The sequence below is a fragment of the Mya arenaria genome, chromosome 4, assembly GCF_026914265.1.
Source record: "Mya arenaria isolate MELC-2E11 chromosome 4, ASM2691426v1".
NCBI classification, from domain to species: Eukaryota; Metazoa; Mollusca; class Bivalvia; order Myida; family Myidae; genus Mya; species Mya arenaria.
In genome coordinates, this window is record NC_069125.1 from 66,958,902 (window position 1) to 66,967,390 (window position 8,489).

Here is an 8,489-nt window from a genome sequence, read left to right on the forward strand (position 1 = left end):
GTCTTTAAAGCTCTGCATAAAAAAATAGTCATGCATATACATTCTACTGACCCACGAAAGAGCAGTAAGAATGAACCAGCAAGCTTTTTCCTAAATTTGCCGATTTAGTCCAAAAACTGGCGATCTGCACACGAAAAACAATAACAATATCTGTCAAGGTATCAGATAAGCTTGCACGAAAGAGAACGGTATAAAATCGTAGTTTGCCGGGAGGGCCATTTTCTAACGTTGTTATAACTTGTTGCCCAACCCAATTGTATAATTATGTTGTTTGTCGAAATGATTTATATGACGTGCGTACATATTATATACAATAAAATACGATTAAACTACGAGTAGTTTTGATCCTGAAAACACTCACACTAAAACTTTTAAATCGTCTTATTTCGTTAATTAGCTGTGTAGAAAATAGAATGGAATGTATTGCCTTCAAATATGTTTACAATTATCTACATGCCAATAATCTTCTTTTGTAAGTTACAATCTTGGTTTTTGCCTGGTCACTTGTTCAGTTCATTGATTGACATTAACAATAAAATATGTAAGGCATTTGATGAAAATAAATCGGTTACCGATCAATATATAAAGAACGCTTAGACCCCAGTGATCTTAAAGTTTCTACGTAGGTTGGTCATGACCATGATATAAACTCTCTATTTATTTTCAGGATATTGTTTCAAAGGTCATTGTCGTGGTGACCTTCAGTTGAAAATCGGTTCACATTCAATATCTGAAGAACGCTTTGGCTCAGTACACCATCTTCGTGTTTGATCTCGGAACCAATCAACATAAGGCAAAATCAAGATGGCGGCCTCCATGTTCAAAGCGCCTGCCGAACTGAATATCACCGATGATAATGTGTCACAGAACTTTTCTAAATGGAAACGTCAGATGGAAGTATACCTGACAGCGAGTGGCGTAAATGAAAAGGAGAAAGAAACTCAGGTAGCCGTTATCTTACACTGTGCGGGTCCGAGCATTATAGAGATCTATGATCAATTTGAATGGGAAAATGACGATCATAAAAAAGATCCTGAGTGAGTCTTCAAGAAAATCAAAGAGTATTGCAATCCTCGCAAAAGTGAAGTCCTTGAAACTCACAGATTCTGGTCGGTTCAATATGAAATATCCTCTGGGTTTGAACAGTTTTTGACTGAGATGAGAAAGAGGGCAGATACATGTAATTTTAAAGAGAAAAACAGAATGATGAGAGACAAAATAGTGTTTAGTGCAAATGGCAAATTGCAAGAACTTCTGTTAAGAGAAGACGATTTGCAACTTGAAAAGGCCATTAAAATATGCAGAGCGTTCGAGCAATCAAACAAGCATGTCAGTGAACTTCGAGAAAAGACAATACATAAAGTGACAAATGACAAGAAAAAAGAAAATGACCGAGATAATTATGTCACTCCGCGTAGAGAACAGGGTAATCATACGCAGAAGAAAACGTGTGGATTTTGTGGGTACAAACATGAAATGAAAAAAGAAAAGTGTCCTGCATGGGGGAAAACATGCGATGCGTGCAGAGGAAGAAATCATTTGAAGAAAATGTGTAAGAAAGTACATGCAGTAAACAAAGAAGAACCTGATGTTCAAGATGACAGTGATGATTGTTGGCTAGCAATGATAACAACAAAGCAAAAGAATCGGCAAAAATGAATGTGAATGATTGTGAAATAAACTTTCAGTTAGACACTGCAGCCGATATCAATACCATTTGTCAAAAATATGTAAAGAAAGAGCAAGTGAAGGCCACAAACATAAATTTGCGGATGTGGAACAACTCTGCAATGAAACCGTTGGGTTGTGCTACACTTAGCATGACAAACCCGCAAACAGACGAGAGCCATGATGTTGACTTTGTGGTGGTGCCAAATACCTATGAATGCTTGTTGGGTTTGAAAACTATTCAAGAACTAAATTTAGTAATTTTCAACACTGACAAATTCATCTCCAAAGTCCCAACTGTCAATGGTGATCTTGGAGAAGTCCATTTAAAAGTTGACAAAGATGCTACCCCGAAAGCATTGCCTTGCCGAAATGTGCCATTAGCCATTAAAGACCAAGTAAAACAAGATTTGGACAGTCTAGATCAACGTGGCATATTGAAAGAAGTTACAGAGCCGACAAAATGGGTGAGCCAGATGGCTGATGTCAGAAAACCAAATGGAAAACTGCGTCTGTGCATCGATCCACAGCCTCTCACAGGGTTCCCACGATACCGGGAAAACGGGAAAAAGTCGGGAATATCATAAAGTCTGTTCCCGGTCGTTAAAATGCCTTGAATTTTCCGATAAAAGTTCGAACCGTTTTGGGTACGAAACTAGTAAAAGTAAGTAGTCTCGATCATCTAGACGCTTGCATCTGACACTGTTCTGTATTGAATAGACTGATCAGAGCGGCTACAACGATCTTTTAAGTCCACAGTATGCTATTGATCATGTATATTAGCGATCTCTGCATTCATCGAAAGATATTTTTAACGTGAAATTGGCCCTAGTTCATTAAAATAAACTTTACATACGCTGTCAATAACATACATGAATGCTAATTGCAATTATCGCACTAGTCTGCGAAGTGCTATGTACACAGCCTGACAAATATTTGCTATTCAAGTGTGAATCTATTAGACTGATCTTGCTCAAATTTATAGACATTGAGAAGACCACAGTTCTTTGGCCAGTAGACATCATAATAGTTTTAAACTTGTGCAAAAAAGTCACTTATTTTGCATTTTCACCCATAGTTGAAGCAAAGAACATGGATTAATGAAGATTGATGTTCAGATATAGCTGTATTGCATGCTCACTGATGCAAGTAGATTTTTTTAAAGAGAGTATAACTCTTTTAAAATGACACTGGATGTTATGAGTTCAAGTTGTTCAGTAAATGTTTAAAGCTTCCCTCTCACGGATTGAACAATTTGACAACTTTTTTACTTTTGTCTTGGAACTAGTCAATTTTGGCGAAAATCCATGAAAACCAATTATATAAGACTGCTGACAAAAAAATGGATCGCAGATATTTATATTTAAGTTAAAAAAATATTTAACCGTTAGTCAACCATATAAACATAAATTTTCGAACGGAAATATGAAAATCAGGGATCTGATCTTTTGTCGGCAATCTTTTATCGTTGGTTTGCAGATATTTACGTCAAAAGTTTCTCCATCTTAGACAAAAAATAAAATAAATTGTTAAAAAGTATATCTATGAGAGTGCAGCTTTAGAAAATGTTGAGAAAGTAAGTTTTTGTTCAGAGAGTAAAACTTTTTTAATGTGATATTTGATTATATTTACCTTAGGCATGCATTTATCTACTAATTATGAAAATTGGTATTCTGTATACGGAGATCAGCCGGCACCAAACCAGTCTGGCTGATCAGGGTCCACACTGCTCTATGCACAGATAGTAGGTAAGCCTTGAAGTTTCCAAGTAGCTTAGACCCTGATCATGCCAGCTAATCGGTGTTTACACTGTTCACAGAAGTCAATAGTATTCAGCATGCTAAAGGTTAATCATGTTGTTCAATACATGTCTAAGAAGTTCAGAAAGTGAAAGGTTTTGTTTTTGAGAATAAAACCCTTTGAAAATGACATTTGATGTTATTTAACAAGTTGTTTATTAAATGTTAAAAATGGCCAATATTTCACTGAAATGTTATCTTGTAATAACTGTGAAAAAAGGTTGAGAGAAAGTCTGGAATTTGTAAAAAAACCTTGAAAAAGTCTGGAATTTTACTTGCAGAAAAATGTGGAAACCCTGCTCTCAACCAGGCATTGATGAGAGAGCACTACAAGCTGCCAGTGCTTGAAGACATTCTTCCTGAATTGCATGATGCTAAGATGTTCACAAAACTAGATGTGAAAGAAGCATACTGGCATTGCAAACTAGATGAAGAGTCAAGTTTGTTGACCACAATGATTACTCCTTATGGAAGGTATAGGTGGTTACGTTGACCTCTTGGACTGAAAGTTTCAAGTGAGATTTTCCAAAGAAAACTGAATGAAGCGCTCAGTGGATTGGATGGTACATTTACCATTGCCGACGACATCATCATTGTTGGATGTGGCAATAATGAGGACGCTGCAAAATTAGACAATGACCGCAAACTGAAAGCACTGTACAAACGATGTGCAGAGAGAAATATCCTGCTGAATGAAGAAAAGAAAGCAGTAGGAAAAGAGATACATTTCCATGGACACAAAATAACTGCTGAGGGTATCTTACCGGATGAAACCAGAATATCCTCTGTCTTGAACATGGCCTCTCCAAAAGACGTCACCGAGGTCAAACGTCTGTGCGGAGTCATTCAGTACATGGCCAAGTTTCTTCCAAGTTTGTCAACAACTTTGGAGCCGATTCGAAGCCTGACTCGTAAAGATGTCCCTTGGAAATGGACAGATGACTGTGAGAAAGCTTTATGTGAAGTCAAAAAGAAGCTGACGGAGGCCCCGGTTCTGGCTTATTTCAATCCAGACAAAGAACTGTCCCTACAAGTAGATAGTAGTAAAGACGGACTAGGAGCTGTTCTCATGCAAGACGGTAGACCAATAGAATTCGCGTCCCGTTCTCTCAAGCCGACAGAAAGGAAATGGGCACAAATTGAGAAAGAGGCTCTGGCTGTTCTTTATGGCTTGGAGAGATTCGACCAATATACCTACGGAAGAAAGGTGAAGATTGAAAATGATCACAAACCTCTAGAAACCATACTAAAGAAACCTCTCAGTCAGGCACCAAAAAGACTTCAGGAGATTTTGATGAAACTGTTTCGTTACGATATCGAATTTTATTTTGTAAAAGGGGTAGAGCTAGTGATCGCAGATGCGTTAAGTCGTAATTTCGAAGAATCAGAACAAGATGAACTGACAAGAACTCGAGTGTTTGGTTTGAGCACATTTGAGCATATTCCTGATGCTCGAATCATTGAGATCAGAGAAGAAATTGACAGAGACGATAGTTTGAAGCTGTTGATTGATGCAATAATTAATGATTGGCCTGAAGACAAAGCACAAGTAGATCCAGCGATACGTCCATATTTTGCTATGCGTGACACACTCAGTCATAACAATGGTGTGATCCTGAAAGGAGAAGCAGTGTTAGGTCCGAAAGCACTGAGAAAAGACATGATGACGCGTTTGCATAGTGCACATACTGGACACGATAGCATGATCAGAAAAGCGAAAGGCACTTTATTTTGGATCGGTATGAACAAAGATATTCAAGAGTTAGCTGAAAGGTGTGAAGCTTGCATGGAACGAAAACCACAAAATACTAGAGAAGAACTTCAACAGCATGATGATGGAAAATATCCTTTTGAAAAAGTAGGTATGGATCTGTTTGAAATCGAAGGCAGACACTATCTGTTGACAATTGACTATTTCTCGAATTACATTGAAGTAGAGCTGCTTAGTGCTATAACGTCAAAAAGTGTTATTGAGAAACTAAAGAAACAGTGTGTGCGTTTCGGAATCCCCGCAAGGATCGTCAGTGACGGTGGTCCTCAATTCAGCTCACAAGAGTTTCTGACATTCACCAGTAGGTGGGGTATACAGCATCACATTACCTCTCCTCACCACCCGCAGTCGAATGGAAAGGCGGAAGCAGGTGTGAAAATAGCAAAGAACATGATGATAAAATGTGTAAACACAAAATCAGATCCATATGAAGCTTTGCTGGAACTGAGAAACACTCCGAGAAAAGACACAAGTGAAAGTCCAGCAGAAATGATGTTCGGCAGAAAATTGCGTACTCAAATACCGAGTGTTTGCAAAACAGAGAAGCCGTGTAAATCAAGATTCAAGCGCAAAGAAAGTGTGAAGAAATACTATGACAAAAGATCCAAAAATCTGCTGAAAGTGAAACCAGAACAGTCAGTGTATTTCAAGAGATACACGCATGAACCATGGCGAAAGGGACTGATTCTTAAGTCGAGTGAACGACGACATTGTCCCAGCAAACATATGACGTTGGATCAACGTCGGATATAGGTTGGATTTAGGTCGCGACGTCGGCGACTTAAATACAACGTTGTATCAACGTCAAAATCACGATGTCAGTCCGACGTCGCAATTAGACATCGAACCGACGTTGTGATTTGGTTATTGTTTGTAATAAGTTGTATTTTTCAAGTTAATACATGATGTACACATGATGTAACAAGAAGTTGCTCGAAAATCGTGATACTGCTGCAAATAAATATTAAAATTCGATCATGTTATTATTCAAGTTGCTTCCCTTGTCTGTGCCCTTGGTTTCTGTAATTGGAATTTCCGCATGGTGTCGCATGTTTATATACTTTTTTCTTTCTTTTTTTGTTGTTGTTAAAATTCATCTTGTTCAACAAAAAATAGCATAAATAATTATATCGATAGCTTCTAATCATGTCATTTAGATAATTCCTAAAAAAATGCATGTTTAATTCCTTATCTTAAAATAGACGCGCGCAATTTTGAACCCATTTCGATCCGCCATATTGCTCATGAGGTTTTACAAGGTTGTTTCAATGAAATGTTAGCATACATGTAATTCAACCCGATTCGCCCTCAATTGACATCGCGCCGATTTGTACTTTTTTGTATGAGAAAACAATGTTAATTGTTCTCTTGAATAATGTCTGTAAATACTATTAGTTTTTGTGTAATTTTCATCTTTGATCAGGGTCCGAAAGGCCCATGTTTTTTACAAATGTCACCCAGCAAAATTGTATATATTGTTATTAATTTCATATTATTATGTACCCCTTTTTGACAGGTTTATGACGGATGATGTAATGCCTAGCTTTACCGTGAAGGGGAAAAGGAGAAAATGACTTTCCAAAAGCAGTTTTTCAAGGTGTTCAAGGTAATACTTGCCAAGTCAAATCTGCTTCTTGACGGTAATCATTTAATTATGTTATTATTAAAGTGACTACCAGGTATAATCTTGTGCATTCACCTCTTATAAAAATACCACTAGTGCCCGCTCATGGAAAACAAAGCAATGATTCACTGGAATTGATTTCATACGCGATAGCTTTGATCACAGATTCCAGTAACTGAAATAAGTAAAACAATTAAAAGATAATGAAAAAAATACAGCAAAAATTGTACCAAAACTGGGGAAATTTTGTTGTGTGGAATTTGACATCAAAACTCTCAGCAGTTTCAAGTCAATATAAATTTTTTTGACAAGATTGTTATGTATTTCAGCAAGTGTCACTATGTTTACTGCTATTGAACATGAGGTTGATGGGGCAATTGGATCCTGTCTGAAGTACGCTCCAGACAGACAAGGAGGTGGAGGACGACGAACTATTTACACAAGTTAATTAACATACATCTCTAAACTTATAAATTAACAATGTGTCATTTTAATAATTTAATGTGCCTTTATCATCCAATACTTTTAGTGTCTGTACAGATTTGTTGTGAAAATAAAACTTGTACATCCTCTGAGTTGTTTGTTAATTAATGTAGGTGAATGCTGCGGTAATTCCTAATTACCTGTTACCTGTGTGGTATGCATATTTATGCTATGGATTTTGGTCGTTATCACGACATTGTTTTAACGTCGTAACTCCGACATTGTTTCAACGTCGTAACTCTGACGTTGTTTCAACGTCGTGATTTCGACGTCTAAAAAACTTTCATTTTCAACCAATATACAACGTTTATCCAACGTCAGTTTCTGACGTTGTTACAACGTCTATCCAACGTCAATTGTTTGCTGGGGTGTCACAGATCCAGAAGGTACCGAATACCAGAGAAATAGAGTTCACATTAGGCCTACAGAAATAAACACTCGAATGCGTGATTTGTCTCCCGTTAGACTACCTGAACTGAGTGGAGAAACAAATATCAGTGACCAAGTTTCACCAAGACCGACCGTTCATGCAGATGAGGCGCTGACAGAAACGACTGAAATAACGACAAGGCCGGTGCGAATCAGAAGACCGCCCAAGTACCTAGAAGAGTATAAGTGTGACTAAAAACACAGTGTTAAAGGGCATAATAATCCCTTGTGTTTTTAGTATTGACTGTTTCTTATATGTCCAGTGGGTACCAGAAAGTTGGCGAAATAGTTTTCAACGAAAAGCATCAGTGTTAACAAGAACACAGTGTTATTAAGGGCATAATAATCCCTTGTGTTCTTAGTTATGTGCATTAGTTTAAAATTTTTAAATTTATGTTAATATTTGGTTGAAATGGCATAATATTCTTTTTTGGTAATTACTGATTAAATCAATGCAAGAAGCAGACTCAATATTTTCTTGTTAAGCAAGTTTTCAATCAAAGTTAAGACTGTATTATATTCTGAGTATTGGTAATTTTGATTACATGTTTGAAAGACTAATGGAAAATAGAAAGATACAGGTTACGATAGATTAGAACTACTTGAGTGATTTTAGAAGACATTTTTGGTGTAGTTTAGGAGTTAAAAAAAAGAAAAGACTTGTATTATGATTTGATTAGATCTATAGCACAATGGTACGTTTCAATGTATGTCT

The 8,489-nt window shown here is 37.0% G+C and overlaps 1 long non-coding RNA gene across 2 annotated transcripts; it reads left to right on the top strand.

Moving 5' to 3' along the window:
- Positions 1-6,331: 6,331 nt before the first annotated feature.
- Positions 6,332-7,401, top strand: LOC128232449 (uncharacterized). Of its 2 annotated transcripts, none has more exons than XR_008260534.1 (3): positions 6,332-6,497; positions 6,755-6,844; positions 7,192-7,401. It is a non-coding gene; the product is annotated as an uncharacterized LOC128232449 (long non-coding RNA). The 2 variants fall into 2 exon arrangements; XR_008260533.1 differs by having other exon boundaries at positions 6,478-6,513.
- The last annotated feature ends 1,088 nt before the right edge of the window (positions 7,402-8,489 follow it).